Raw genomic sequence first — 16,036 nt, forward strand, 5'->3', positions numbered from 1 at the left:
GTTGGAACACGGACAGACACGGGCTGGGGCGTCTGGGTGCGGGAAGGGGCTGGGAAGGTGGGTAGCACCCTACAGGCCCATTGAAGATTTTGGTCTTTGTCCTAAAAGCAATAGAAAGCCATGGGAGTGTTTGGAGCCGGGAGGGGCATAACTGGATTCGTGATTTTAGAACTCTGCGAAATGTGGAGAATGGACAGGAGTGGATCAAAAGAGAATTCTGTAAAGCCAGTGCGAAGGCTTTGGCTTTCAGCAGCGGAAACCAGCCCTGATCGTCCCAGGCACAAAGGGCTGATTGGAACTAGTCAGGGGACTCACAGAACTGAAGGGAAGGCTCTAGGGACCTTGGTGGCTGGTTTAGGTTTAAGCCCCCCAAGACTCTCTTTCCCCCTTCTCATCATGTTCTCAGGGCTCTGCATACACTAGGGACATGGCTGACAGCTGCTTTGGGGTCATACCTTTACATTCACTACCCAGGAAAAAGGGAACATTCAGGGGAAGGTCTCTGCTTGGCTGACATGCCAGCACTGGGGTCCATTTGCTGTGACTTGGAGAGGCACTGGGGCGGGACTCCTGGGGTTGACAGCCCCACATGAAGCAGATGGAGTCTGAGAAGAGCCCTTCCCTAAAGGAAGGGGTAAGGGACTGCCAGAAAATGGCCAAAGAGATGTGGTACAGACTGAAGGGGAAAATAGAAGTTTAAGACAGAAGCTATTGCAATAATCAGGATAGGGAAAAACATAGTGCCCAAATGGTTTTATCTTAGAAGGAGGATGAGAGGGAAAGGAAAGGGACCTGCATTTACTAAGTTACTACCTGCCAGGTGGTTAGCTGGGCCATTTCCTTGTCTTCTCAGTAGCCCCATGCTATCCAGCTCATTTCACGAATGAGAAAACTGAGCCTCCACAGAGAGAGGGACGCTTGTCTGAGATCACACAGGTACTCAGTGGCAGGGCTGAGAGTTGATCCCAGGACTTTTGAATTGATCCCAAACCCCATGCTTTCTTGTATCCCATGTGTAGTCTTCTTGGGAGGTGAGTTTGGGGGCAGAAATAGCATTGGCCTTTGATCCTGACTTTCTAATCATGGGGAAGCCAACCAAAGAGACCAGCTTTGGAGACAGCTCGAAATCCAGGCTGCCAGAGAGGGCGAGGTGTGCAGGCTGCTTTTGGAGGTGGAGAGGTCGTCCCGGCTGACTCCGAGGAACATGGGTCTCCCACTGACGTGGATCTCTGTGAGCCATCTGCCTCCATTCTCTTCCCTTCCCCCCAGAGGTGGTGACCTGACTCGTCTACTTTTTGCTGATCTTCTAATTAACAAAAGAGCCAATTGCTTGGTTTTTTTAATTCATATCTTAGAAAGAGAAGCAAGATGATTTTGCACACGTTTGTCTGATTGCTGGATTAGCAGGCGCCTTCCAACTTCTTAATCCTTATTTAATTCCTCAATCAACCTGGTTCGCTCAACACAGCCTGCACGTAGGAAATTCAGGAGAAAAGCTGTGTTTCCAGGAGTTAAGCACTGGTATTGTGTTCATTCTTTAATGTGATCAAATTGTGCTGCATCTGTAATGAGAGGGACAGGCTTACAGAGAAGTGAGCTGCCAGATACAGAACTCAGAGAGCAGAGTCTGAATCTTGGAAACAATGCTCAGGAGAGACGGAGCGGGGCATCGGCTTAGGAATGGAGCTGGGGGAGAGTGTGGCTAGGTAAAGCACCCTCAGGTCTGGGAGCCCCAGACTGCTCACATCACTGCCAGGGGCCAGGCAGGAAACAGATGTCACAATCAAATTGGGTAATTTGAAGAGAGTTTAATGAAGTGTCCGTTTAAAGATGAGGACAGGGTGCAAAGAAATCACAAGAGATGATGCCGTATCCAGGGTTAGTAAGAGTGGGGTCATTCCTGCTCCCGATCTGAAGGGCCAACCCAAGGCCACAGTCACCTGGACCCACAGGCAGAGCGAGTTGTGTGGAGAGGACCGCATGACAGGAGCGGTGACTCCATGAGGTGGGGCCTGGGGAATGAGCACCCCAATCTCATCTTCTCCCTCCCCCGATCTCTTGCTGGTGTTCTTCATTGGCCAAACCCAACTGGAAGCCAGAGAGCAGAGAGCCTATTGAGGGGGTCCCACATAGAGCAGCCTTCTGGGGTGCAGACAGGGGGAGGGGGATTGGGGAGCAGATACAGAGGGGCAAGCAGAAGATGCCCAGCACAGCTCTCCACCATCATCCTCTTGGCCTCTCTGGCTTTACCTTTGGCTGTGGGCTGTGGAGAAAGAACAATGAGTGGGTGGGGTGGGGAACAAGCTTCAGCCTCTGTCTTTGCTGTCTGAGCCTGGCTCCCTGTCTCCTGCGCAGCCAGCTGTGTCTTCACGCCCTTTCCTCTGACCTTACCTTCATCAAAGCTTATTTGTCTCTCAGGGCATATTAGGTAAGGAGAACTAGTCTGGCAGATTGACCCTGATTTAAACGTGTTTCCTCTTCATGTTCGTACAGAGAGAAGCAATGCTCAGCCTCTTAGACCGGCTTCAGACCCCAGAGGAGTCTGGACCAGCTCCTCTGAGAGTGGGGAGACTCCCCCTGTTGCAGGTGTGCCAGAGCTGCCTCGTCTTGACTCTCATCTTTTCCAGGATCTGAGAATGTGTTGGAGTGGGGCACCATCTGGACATGCTTTCCCCTCACTCTTGACTCTTATGGTTTAGTGGACCTGTCCTTCCCTGTCCCTTCCTCCCAGGAAGCCTTCCCTGATTACCCCACCCACATCTTTTGCTTCTATTGCCATCCTCACATCAACATTCATAGGTTCAGGTTGTTCTGGATATGGCTCTGGCAGTACGGGTTCTAGGTCCCCTGGACTGTGGTCACCCCAAGGCGAGTCTCTTGGGAATGTCCCCCAGCTGTCCCTCCACCATCTGCACCAGCTCAGCCAATGTCTCTGGAAAATGTGTGGTTGGAGAAGGCAGGATGCTCTGTAGAATCACCTGCCCAGACCCGGAAGAAACATTGCTGAGAAGTAAAACTTAATATATTCAGGGTCCATGGCTCTGGGAATAGAGGGAGACCACTGAGCCAAGGTCTTGTTGTTAGGATGTTGGAAGCTGAGATTGTTAGACTCGGAAAGAAGCAAGGAAATCTCCCAGCCCTGTGGTTTGCACTAATTTTTAGCTACGGAATCTTTTATTTCCCACAAATGTGATCTTTCATGGATTTCAATAGATAGCAGATAAATGGCAGCTACTTTGATTGAAGAGGTGTAGGGATTGGAGCTCCACTCAGCCTCGGATGGTCCTGAGGCCTTAGAACCAAGGGCTCCACGTGGCACAAGGCCAAGGCCCTGAGCTAGTCCAACCCCAGTGTGAACGCCGAGGCCACAAAGGGGGCGACTTGGCTGAGCCCCTTACTGGCCAAGGAGGGACTAGCATCCCCAGGCTGGCGTCCTTTCCTTCTCTCCTGGCCTCCTGGGAAAGTCTTCACGAGACAGTGCCCCAGGGTCAGGTTTGTTTCCCTCGAGCATTCTTGGCCGGCCCTCTCCCCTGCCCAGGAGACATGCCCCAAGAAGCCGGGTCTGTGGGGGGCAGAACACAGCACGTGAAGCCGCGCCGGGCCTCTGGGCACTGCCGGACATCTGGGGCCGGAACAAGCCTTGGGAGCATCTCCCAGCTTACCCAGCTCATTAAACCCCAGTTGCCGAGCAATCCAGTTGCCAGATGACCTAGGGCTTTGGGTCATAAAGGCCCATACCGGTTCCTCTCCTGCCCTCAGATGGCGTCTGCCCTCCCCCCTCCTCCCGGGAGCTTGGGCAACCTGGCTGCTCCGCTCTGTCTGAGCTCCCTGGTGAAGGTCGATAAGCATGCGGGGCCCGTGCAGCTGGCTGCACATATTATTTGCACAGGTTAAGTATTCCTGATAAGGCTTCTCAAATCAGAGGGCTGAAATGAACTTAATTAGAACTCAGAATACTCGAGGTGGAGATAAAAGGCAGCATGTCCAGATCTCAGAAGCAACAAACTGCAGGTGGAGAGAGGAGGATGGGAGAGGAAAAAGGGAGAGGCGAGGGAACCTGGTCCCACGCCGTGATGACACCCTTTCTTGTACAGAAAAGAAAGGAGACTGAAGCTCTGGCTTCCCCCCAGAGACCTCTCTCAGAGGACTTAAACTCAGACCATCTCCCTAAGAAGTGGGTCTAGAGTCCACACTTGGGGCACAGGCAGCCCCGTGTGAGGAGAGGGGCTGGGCTGGATGGCAGGAGGAGGGAGGGGAATTTGATTTTTGTTAAAATTTAGAATGACCAGCAGCCTCCATCTCCTTCCAGTGCTCGTGATTTCCTCCCGGTTGGGGAGGAAGTGCACTCATCAGAGGTGGCCGACTTCCTAAGTGAGGATGAGAGGGTAGGAGCAAGGAGTTCTCTGGAATTCTTTCAGATTTTCAAGTTAGGTCTCTCCCAGTCGCCCCTGACACCTACACTTCCTGGAGTCTGAGTCCCCTGGAGTTACACGTTTAGATGGGATAGCTAAAGGACACCTGCCATTCCCAGGATAGCAGGGGCTGTTGGTGCCCCACCCATGTCCCCATATGTGCCATGGCTACTGTGAGGGGCAGGCAGGAAGTCTTGGCAGGGGAGGGTGGGGGCAGCCCCCAGCCTGTGACCCGTGGGGACTCGGGGAATTACCTCCTTAGCTTCCTTGCCCCTTGGGTGGAACAACCCAGAAGTGTGTTCACACAGAGTCCCATAGGCCCCCAGCGGGACTGAGCCCCAGCTGCCCACAGTGACGCCTACTTAACTGCCCTGAACTGGCTGCCTCCCTTTCCTGACTCTGTGGTGCTTCCTGGGGTCATGGCCCAAATAAACCACTTGCGTTCAAACCTTTGTTCCAGGATTTTCTTTGAAAGACCCAAACAAAGATGCTTAGGATAAAGAATCTCCAAGACTGGGAGGCTGTTATTACTTCCCTCCTCAACTTTCTCCTCAGCTTTTCCTGAAAAATCAGGGCTCCTTCAGCACTTCCCCCAGTCTCACATTTCAAATCAGAGCTGAGTGTCCTGGGCTGTGGCTTCACTGTGGCCTTCTCCTTGGCTTCTGCTGCTGCCACTGGCTGTCATCTCATCACCAGCTTGCCCGTGGTTGTCTTCAACTCACGTCCATTCGCTCATGCACTGCACAATGCCTGGGAGTGTGGATCTATAGACCTGTAGGTATATGTCTGTCCCTTAATCCCCAACTCCTGCCCTCTACCTGGAGCCCTGAGCCCTGCCCCGTGTGAACGAGCTCTGGTCTCACTTATACGTCTGTCCCTTGAAGTCTTTAGCTACTCTGTTCTCTGCGGTAGTTAAAGGTACAGGTCTTCTCTCCCTCTCTCCCCTCGAGGGGAGGACCCTCGATGTCGCCTCTAAGTTGGATTCATCTTGTAGCCTGTGCTGGGCCAGGGCCCCTTTGCCCTCAGATCCATTTCTCACCCTCGCCTGCTCTGCTCTTTATTGTGGGGGCTCACCCCTGCAGGCTGTGGTTCCCAGGCTCCCTTGTCACCTTGGCTGGCTTCTGGGTTCACCGATAGGAGGCGCTGGAAGGAAGGCAGAAGGAAGAGAGAAGCCAGAGTGTTTCTCCCCCTTGGGTGGTATTTCCACAGAGTCAGCCTTTCCTCAGGTTCTAGCCCTACCTCAATAGGCTCTTGATGTGCTGGTGACCCCACCCCTCGGGTCTGGTACCGCCACCCCATCCTCCAGCTCCAGCCCTGGGGTGGCAGTGGCTTCCTGCTGTTGCTCATCTCTGGGTTGTCTCTCTCTCTCCTGTCCGCTTCCCAGCTCCCCCTCATCTGGGCAACCAGCTTCCTGCGTTAAATTCCCACTGGCTCAGGTACTAATGGTTTCTGTTTACCAGGTAGCCTGACTGATTCCCATCCCACTGCCATATAACCTCCCTGGATACAGATCTGTAAGTGGGGTGTTGTTAGAACTCACTGCAAAGAGTGGTTTGGGGGATTATGTGAGTCAATACGTACAGAGCAGAGCACCACCTGTACATGGTAGCTGTTCCATAAATGCATTGGTGTTATTATTAATGATCTGTGCCTTGTCCTGTTTAATCACTGTGTGTATTTGTGTGTGTGCGCGCGCGCGCGTGTGTGTGGTGGGGGGAGGATGTTCATTTCTGTGGGCAGCTGTGTGTGCCCCTGTGTGAAAGGATGCATCTGTGGGTAACCACATCAGGCCTGAGCACCCATGCAGAGCGCTCTCATTGAAAATGCCCCTTGTCACCTCATTGTCCCCCTGTACAATTCTGTTGCCCTTTGCAGGCTTATAAAATCAAAGGGCGTGTTGGGCTCTGTGGGCAGACAGTGGGTGTGGCCTCAGCTCACCTGGAGTTGGTACATCAGGGATGCCTTTTCGTGCCGCTGGAAGGACAAGGTCCTCTGCAGGCTGGAGGGCTGGGGGTTTGTGTGGGCCATGCAGGACTCTGTGCCAGGCTCGACATAAGTCACCATATGGGACCAAACCTCCTGATTCCCGGACCAGGTCTGGCGTGAACCACGTGGGGGCTTTCGTCTGGGGGTGTCAGCCAGGGTCCTCCAGCTCCTCGGTGACCTGCAGAGACATGTAGAACTTAGAGCTCATAGGCATTAGAGATCCAGTCCCATCATAGTACAGAGGAGGAAACAGGCCCAGAGAGGAGAAGTGACTTTCCTGAAGTCTCTGAGCTGGAATTAGAACTCACATCTCCTGATTCCCCTCTGTCACACTGGGCAGGAACAATGTCCTCCAATTCTCCAATAAAAATAGATGTCTCAATAAGGACAATCATCCTTTCCTCATTTAGGGCTTTACTGTTTACAGTACCTATCTCATTTATGATGGGGATAATATTTTGCAAATTTGAAATCAATGTGTTTTAATTTCCCACTAAATTGCATTTTCATGCAGCTTCCTTCCTCCAACGCTGAGCAGAGAGCTTGTCATCCCAGCGAAGGAGAGAGTGGGCCTGCTTTGAACAAAGAATCCGTGGAGCAGGTGTAGAGGGCTCTGGTGAATCGAGTGGGTTTGTGTGGTGGCTCACTCACTGTGACCCTGGACAAATCACTTCTCTGTGTGCAGCCTTTTCATCTGCACCAGGGGCTCTGATAGCGCCTCCTTTGTAGAGTAGTTGTGAGGTGGACAGGGTTTGGAGCAGAGTAAGTGCCCTGTACATGTTAGCAGGCATGGAGGACTTGCTCATAGGCCTTTATGTAGAGAATGTCCATCAGACAGAATGGGCAGCCCTTCACTCCTGTCCTGGGGGTTGGAGGGGGAAGTGGGGAGCTGGGGATGGGCAGGTAGGCAATAAGACCCACATCTGATCTTTCTCCAGGCTGAACTCCCCAAGGAGAAAGACATGCTGGACTAATGGAGGAGACACCGAGGGCAGTGGGCATTCTGATTCCCTTCTCATTTATGACTCAAGAAGGTCATCACCTCTCAAGCTGCCTGCCGCAATGAGGGGTGGCTGCACGGAAGTCAACAGGGGGCTGTGGTATGGTGAGGGGAGGGAGGGCATGAGTTTGGGTCTCCAAGCACCCCATGGTCCCTGTGTGCCTAAAGAGAATCCCAGAATTTATGTGAGTCTGGTTGGGGAGTTTTTCAGAGGGTTCAGAGAAGGCTGCAAGACAGGACCTCAGACGGTCCTCAGCATCATCAAGAGGCAAAATGGGACCAATTCTGCATGGAGTGCTAAGACAGCCCAGCCCTGATGGAGTGGAGAAGGAACATGCCAGAAAGTTATCAGCCTGACTCATCAGCAGTGGATGGCCTGCTGAATATTTAGGGTAGACCACACCACCCCATCTTGCTGGGCACCAACCCACACACACCCAAGGACTGGCTTGAAGCTAAATGTGCCCTTGCCTCCCAGTGCCATACAAGCCACTGCCCATCCGAGTAGGTGCCATCCTGGGGAGCAGGAGGGAAAGATGCAGAAAACAGAGATTAGCACTTTGTCCACAAGAAACCGATGGTTCCTTTAAAAGACTGTTAAATCATTGACTGAGACCTAGACTACTGTATTAGGCTGAAACTTAGTTGTCCCCCTCCCCTATGACCCATACAATAGGGGCACACAGATAGCTCCCATCAGCTAAGGGAAAATAAAGAAATGTGGTTTCTCACACATCTGAGTGCACTATGAGGATGGCTGTGACCTTGCCACACATATATTAATTATCTTGTCTGGTTCCCGTATGTGCTGGAAAGTGGCCATCACCAGGGGTCAGCTTGGAGTGCCATGTGGTCTGGAATGAACAGGCCAGGGTGGCGTGCCCAGAATCATCTTTATTATCACCATTTCCACTGCCAGAGGCTCCAGGGGCCTTTGGCTCCCCGTGCTCTTGCTTCACTCTCTGCTGGGTTCTGGGCTGGGCTGAGTTTGGTGAATGAGTCACTGAAGGGAGATGCAGCATAACTTGGGGAAACAGCTCAGGCTCTGCAACCGTCCAGGGCAGACCTGTGTTGAAATCCCAGCCCTGCTGCTTGCTAGCCGTGTGACCCTGGAGAAGCCACCTGGCCTCTCTCAACCATAAAATGGAGATAATAACAAGGTCGACTTTGCAGTTCGAAAGTGAGAATTGGAGGTGTATACAGAACACCAACACCATGCCCTGGGCGCAGTAGGTACTCAGTAAATGGTAGCAAATTTAAGAATGAATGAATGAATGGGCCATTTTAGAGGTAAGCATACATGCGTGGATCCTATGCCAAAAGGCACCATAATGTAACATTTAAGCCAAATGGTCCAGGTTCAAATCCTGGCTTGGTCACTTACTTGCTATATAACTATGGAAAAGTTACTTAACCTCTCTACACCTCGGCTCCCCATGTGTGCACTGGGACGGAGGATAATGATACCCATCGAATGGAGTTGCCATGAGGATTAAATGAGCTAATGTATATAATCCTCTTATAGCAGTATCTGCCGCAAAGTGCTCCATAAATGCTAGCCATTATTATTATGACAATGTGCGAATAGACGCCATTCCATTCCATCCCCGTGCTCAGCACTCTCTAGGTCCTGTGAAGGTTATATGAGAAGAATAAGACAGGACATCTGGCCTCGAGGAGCTCATTGAGGAGGCCAGATGTGCACCCCTGAAGCAACCATGCTCAGCCCAGCATATGGGCAAAAGGGACACTAATGTAACCAAGGACCCAGGGGAAGTGCAGATCACAGATGCCACGAGGAGAAGAGGATCAGGCAGGAGGAGGCTAGAGGGACTGAGCAAGGCTTCGGGGAGGAAGTGGTGCCTACTAGCGCCTGAAGGATGGGCGGGGTGCGCTATCTGATTTTCACGTGCCTAGTGTCTCATCACTGTTTCTCACCATGGAGGCACTGAATAATTAAGCTAGTGATGGTGTAACGGAGAAGGGCTGCCTAGGAGCCCAGACACCTGGGGCCATGGTCTCTGCTTCATCTCTCAAAGAACAGAAGACTTGGGGCAATTCATTTGCCGCTCTGAGCCCCAATCTCCTTAAACATAAAATGAGAATAATAGCACTTCTCCTTCCAGCCTCACAGGGTTGTAGCCGGGGAAAAATAAACCAGAAAGGAAGGATTGCATAGGCTGCTACAATTTTTATGAATGAGCCAATGTCTTAACCGCCAGTCCTTGGAGCCACTAGAGCGGGAACTCAAAGGTCTGACTCGCTAAAGGAGAAGTTGGAGTACTTTCTCCCCTGCTTTGGGGAAGGGACGATCATAACATCACACAGGCCTAGCGATCGCCTATACTTTTGAGTTTTAATTTCCCCAAAGCCTTGACGTTAACCACGGGGCAAATAACTGGCATTTGAGTCCTTCTCCCACCACAGCTCTCTTCTCCTGGATGTCATGGCTGGTGAGGACAGAAGCACCAAACTCGAAGCTCCTTAGGGGAAGAAAGTATAGCAATCCGTGTCAGGCCTGTTTGTTGGATGGTGACCTGTCTTCTCTGCCCCCACGAGATGCTGGCCAATGTGGTCCCGTCTGCTCACCCCAATCCATGCCCATCCACCTCTGCTCACCACCTCTATCCCAATTTCTTCTCTGCTCATCTCCCAACCCAGAAATCAAACTTAATCGCCTTCCATCCTGCTTCTGCAGTGCGATAAATAGTTGTGGTATGCTTCTGAGGAGGAAAAAAAAGAAAAAATCCAGCATTTAAAATATTGAGCTGCTCAGAAATAATTATTCATGAGATTTTTGTGCATGCATTAGTTTTCCCTCGAGGCTAAGGGCCGCCTGCTGGAACGAACTTAGCCACAACTTGGCTTTTCTTTCCCTGTTTTCATTTTTCTTTCTCTTTTTTTCCTCCCTTCGTTTATGAATCCTCAACACATTCTGGATTGAAACATTAAAAATGCTCATCAACAGGACATGGCCAAGGCCTTTCTGGGCTCATCAGCAGAAGGAGCCTGCTGATGGGGAGGAAGGACCTTTGAGATGGACCGTCCTGCAGAATGCACCCATGCCTGGATGTGGGAGTCTAGTCTGTGGTAGGGGAGACACAGCCCTGCCCTCAGGGAGCCCCAGTCTGAGGGGAGACACAGTCCTGTCCTCAGGGAGCCCCAGTCTGAGGGGAGACACAGCCCTGCCCTCAGGGAGCCCCAGTCTGAGGGGGAGACACAGCCCTGTCCTCAGGGAGCCCCAGTCTGAGGGGGAGACACAGCCCTGCCCTCAGGGGGCCCCAGTCTGAGAGGAGACACAGCCCTGCCCTCAGGGAGCCCCAGTCTGAGGGGGAGACACAGCCCTGCCCTCAGGGGGCCCCAGTCTGAGGGGGAGACACAGCCCTGCCCTCAGGGGGCCCCAGTCTGAGGGGAGACAGAGCCCTGCCCTCAGGGGGCCCCAGTCAGAGAGGGAGACAGAGCCTTGCCCTCAGGGAGCCCCAGTCAGAGAGGGAGACAGAGCCTTGCCCTCCGGGGGCCCCAGTCTGAGGGGGAGACGCAGCCCTGACCTCAGGGAGCCCCGGTCTGAGGGATGAGACAGTCCCTGCTCTCAGAGGACTTCCTTTCTGATGGGAGATTCCATTCTGATCTGGGAGACAGGGTTCTCAACCTCAATGGCTTTCTAGTGGAGAAATGTGTTTGAGTTCCAGTTTTCAGTGGGGAACTGAATTCATTCATTCATCCATTCATTCATTCAACAATATTTATCAAACACACTTTACACTTCTACGTCAAGAACTGGTAGGCACTGGGAGATTCACCTGTAAGAAAAAGATGCAGTCTCTGTCTCCAAAGAACACTAGTTGTATTTAGGAGGCAGATACAGAAATGTCTTTACGATCAGCTGTAATAAGTGCTGTAATCAAGATGAGTCCACAGTTCTGGGGAGAGAGACAGCCTGGCCTTTCCTCTAGAGGAGCTCGCAATGCCTCTGCCCTAGGCTCATGCACTCCGTCCCTCCATTTTCCTGTAGAGTCCTAAAAAGAGAGGAGCAGGAGGAAAACAAGCATTGAATGCAGAATATCTGAACATCTGTAAACAATGTTTTTTTCACTCATTTACAAATTTGTTCAATAAATACTTTTGAAAACCATCTAGATTCCAGTACTATGCAAAATTTGGGGGATAGAGAAGGCGTTGGCATAATTCTGCTCTGGAGCAGCTCGTGGCTATGTAAACTTTTCAGCAATTCTCATTTGGTATATTCCAGAGCTTTAGAGCAAAACTCACCTGAAAGTTGTCTGGTCCTGTCCCCATCTCCAGGTATAAAGGTGCCTGGGCAGAGACTCAGATCTTTTGGGAAGAGGAATCTAAAACCCTCTGCATTTACCTGATCCCCCCCTTAAGAGATCTCTGTTCATATCTGATCAGCTTTCCTGCATTCCTCTTGCTGCAGAAGAATCCCCTTTTCATTTGGGGATGCTGTGGAGGAGCTATTCTCCCACCCTCAACCTATTCTGCCTTCCTGGCCTTCGCTCACAGCACACAGCCCAGCTGTCTCTGTGGTTCCCGCATATTTGAAAATCCTGAAGAAGAGGACCGGACGACAGGTTTCCAGGCATCCAGAATCAAGATCTGAGATATTCATTTCACGGGGCAAAGCTGTGTCGCAGACTGGGGAGATGGGGGGGTGATAAACTAACAGCCCATTTTGGGGATTGGAGCAATGGCCTTAGGGCCTGATGGGCCTGTCCTGAGGGGGTCAGGGTGAAGTGGTCACTTCTCTGAGATGTGGAGTATGAGAATATTGCTTGTAGAAACAGCCATCTTTAGAGCTGTGGGGACCTTGGGGATAGCTGGGTTAGCTACAGGTCAAGCTGCTGTAATAGAGCCCCAAGACACAGTGGCTGACCTAAGAGGGGAGATTATGTCTCTTGTGAGTTGGGCTAGACGCCTGTGGACGGTCCGGACCATCCAGAGTCCCAGGCTGGGGGTGCAGCTCTGCCACGCTCAACAGAGGCCTTTCATCACTGAGTCCAAGAGGGCTGCTCCAGTGGCGGCCAGTCTCCAGCCTGAGGGAAGGGCTAGGAGGAAGTAGAGAGCAGGTTTCTTCCTTTTTTAAGAATACGCCCTGGAGATTGCTTTGGCTCACAGTTTCACTCATATCCCATAGCCTGAACTTAACACATGGCCCTTTCTAGTTGCAAGGAAGTCTGAAAAATGTAGTCTGTAACTGAGCAGCTATAGGCTCTGCTAAAACTGAGTGATACTAAAACAAGAAGAGGAGAATGGACATTGGGGCGTAATTTACAGTTCTGTCACAGGTGAAGGAAACATGGCAGACGTGATTGAATGATCCATAGCAGACACTTTTATTTCTCCCAAACATTTCAGCTGCCTGTCTGTTCCCATTAGCAGCAGGATTGAGGGAAAGCCCCCAGGGCAACCAGCTCAGAGGGAGAGAGGAGACTTTGCGAATGGCTTTGATGCTGCCTAGGAATGGGGTGGGGTCCTTCAGAAGACAGCCGAGGAGGCCCTCCCTTTACCAGGGCTGGTGTCTGCGGCCTCGACTGCAGCAGCGGGAGCTGAGCACCATGCCACGGTATCGCACAGAGCAGCCACAGTGCCCGCAGCTGGCCCTCCCCGGGTTATGGCCGACTGGCACTGCCCTGGCATAGCAGATGCTGTGGTGCCCCACCCATGTCCTCCTATCATGCGCCTTTCAACGCCATTCCCATGCATAATGACGACCCCTTTCTGCAAGCATGTGTGAATGCTGCCCGAGGGCTTTCTCCACTGGAGCACACGTGGGCCCTCCTGCTTCTGGAGAACTCAGTCCAAGACAGCTGAGGTGCTTGGCTTTCCCTGCTCTGTCAAAGTAAAGAGAAGATCCTACAACCAAGTTGGGGAGAGGGGCCCAAACTGGGAAAGACAGGAAGCTGCGTCTTACTGTCATTATATGCCAGCACCTGGCATAGTACCACGCACAGGATGGGTGGGTGCTCAGAAAGTATTCCATTGATTGAATGAATTTACTCAAGTGCACTCTGTCATCCACTTGCTGTGTGACCTTGGGCAAGTCACTTTACCTCTCTGAGCCACAATTTTGCTGTCTACAGAGAGGATGATAACATTACCTACTGAGAAGAAGGAATGAGATAACAGCTGTGAATGAGCTTTGTGATTCTAATGCCCCCTGAATAGTGAGAGGTGACAGATTAGAAAGCTGCCTCATCCTTGTGGCTGCTTTTCAAAATGCCCAGCTAGGAACAGTTTAGTAGCTAAAAAGCAGCATCAGTTTTCTCATTGAAATTCTTTTATTCAACAAAGTGAATAATCTTAGTGGAAGGAATATACATTATATTTTCTGTAGGATTCATTAAAGTTGTTTTCATTTTGAATTAAAAACATGCAGTTTCAGAATATTTATTCTGAAATGGCCCTGTGCAAAAAGAAAGGCTGCTCCTCACCAATCTTCTCGTTTGACAGCCAAGGAAATGGACTGATGGGGGGTGCGGGGGGGTTGTGCCTTTTCCAGGGCCACAAGGCTGTTTAGAAAAATTCATTCGTTCTGCAGATGCTTCACTGGATGGGCTCTGGCCAGGGGCTGCGTTGGGTGTGGGTGTGCCTGGGTGAGCCCAGACGGACATCATCCTGCTGTCATGGAGCTGTCAGTTTCATGGGGAGGGAGCATGAACAGAATAGTTGTGCTAAGGGTTGAGCAGTAAATACTATGATGGAAAAAGTGTGTTTCTCCGAGAACAAAGCAGCGGACTTGAGCTAGTGGTGGTAGGAGACAGAGAGAAGGTTCTCGGAAAAAGGATGCTTGAACTGAGGTCTGAGGCATTATGTGGGAGAAAAAGGGAAGCAGAGCCTCCCAGAGACAGAATATGCAAAGATCCTGTGGCCCCAGGTGGCACATGGTGGGTCAGAGGAAGCAGAAGAAGGTCCTTGTGGCCACAGCATGGAGAGTGGGATGAGGAGTAGAGAGAAACAAGGCTGCAAAGGTGGGCAGGGAGAGACCCCTAGGGTCCTTGGGGGCCATATGCATTAAAGCCAAGAGTGTAATCAGAGTCTCATTCGTTTTTTTCATAGTACCCAAAATTGCATAAAGAAAAATTTTAAACATACAGAAAAGAGGCACTGTAGATGCCAATATACCCACCACCTTGATTCTACAACTAGCATTTTGCTTTACTTGTTTTTGTACATATCTTTCCATCTATGCATCCCTTATCCATCTTTTAATCCATTTTGCTTTTATGCACTTCAAAGTCAGTTACAGACATCCGTGCACGTCAGCCCTACACACTTCAGCATTCATATCATCTCACTGACAAACACACACAGCTGTGAAACCCGAATCCTATCAAGAAACAAAACATTCCATCATTCCAGAAGGTTCCTTTGTTTCCCTTCTCAGTTAATCCCTGCCTCAAACTCCCAGGCAACCACTGTTCTGAAATTTTGCACCATACGTTACTTTTGCCTATTTTAGAACTTCATGTAAATAGAGTCATTCAGTATATCCTTTTTTGAGCAATGTTTCTGTCAGTATATTTTTGAGATTCACCCATGTTGCTCATGTATCAATAGTTAATTCCTTCTTATTGTTAAGTAGCATCCGTAGGATGTATATATCACAATTTGGTTATTCAATCTGTTGTTAATAGACTTTGGGGTTGTTTCCAGGTTTGAGTGATGGTGAATAACTCTGCTGTGAATGTTTTTGTACAAGTCTTTCTGAGGATTTGTGTTTCCATTTCTCTCGGGTAAATACCTGGGAGTAGAAATTTTGGGTCAGAGGGTTGATGTATGTTTTGTTTTATAAGAAACTTGCGGACCTTTTCCGAAGTGGCTGTACCATTTTGCATTCCCACCAACAGTGTAAGAGAATTCCAGTTGCTCCACATCTTCATCCCTACTTTGTGTTGTTAGCCTTTTTAATTTTTCAATTGGTGGGTGTGTAATGATAGTTCATTATAGCTTTAATTTGTATTTCTCTGATGGTTAATGACACTGAGCACTTTTTCCATGTGCTTATGGGCCATTTGCACTGCCTTTTGGTGAACTGTCTGTTAAAATCTTTTGCCTATTTTTTAAAAAGTGGATTGTTTATCTTCTAATTACTGAGTTTTAGGAGTTCTTTATATATATCCTGTACAAAGTCCTTCTGTCAGATGTAACAGTAATTGTTTATTCAACAATATTTGTTGAGCCACCACTACGTGGCAGGCAATGTGCTGAACTAGACTGCGTGGGGCCGGCCTCCTGGAGGGCCACAGTCTAGGTGTCCTGACAACCAAGCCCGGTGCCCTTCCTACTAAGTCACTTTTCCCTTCAAAGGAAAGCTCTGGATTCCATGTGTTGAGCTAGCAGGAAGGGCCTCAAACTGAGATCAGACGACCTGGCTTTGAAACCCAGCTCAGCCGCTTACTTGCTGTGTGACTGGGGGCAAGTCACCTAGCTTCTCTGAGTCTTAGTTTACTCATCTATAAAAGCAGAACTAAAAAAACTCCTACCTCGTGGATTCACTGTACAGATTAAAGGAGACAAAAACACCAGGCATTCAGGAGGCCCTTAGCCAATGCGAGTTTCCTTTCTTTCCCATCCTTGAGGACAAGAGACTGTCCTAACCCTAAGGTGACTTCAGCAAGGC

Source organism: Diceros bicornis, chromosome 14 (assembly GCF_020826845.1).
Source record: "Diceros bicornis minor isolate mBicDic1 chromosome 14, mDicBic1.mat.cur, whole genome shotgun sequence".
In the NCBI taxonomy this organism is placed as follows: domain Eukaryota; kingdom Metazoa; phylum Chordata; class Mammalia; order Perissodactyla; family Rhinocerotidae; genus Diceros; species Diceros bicornis.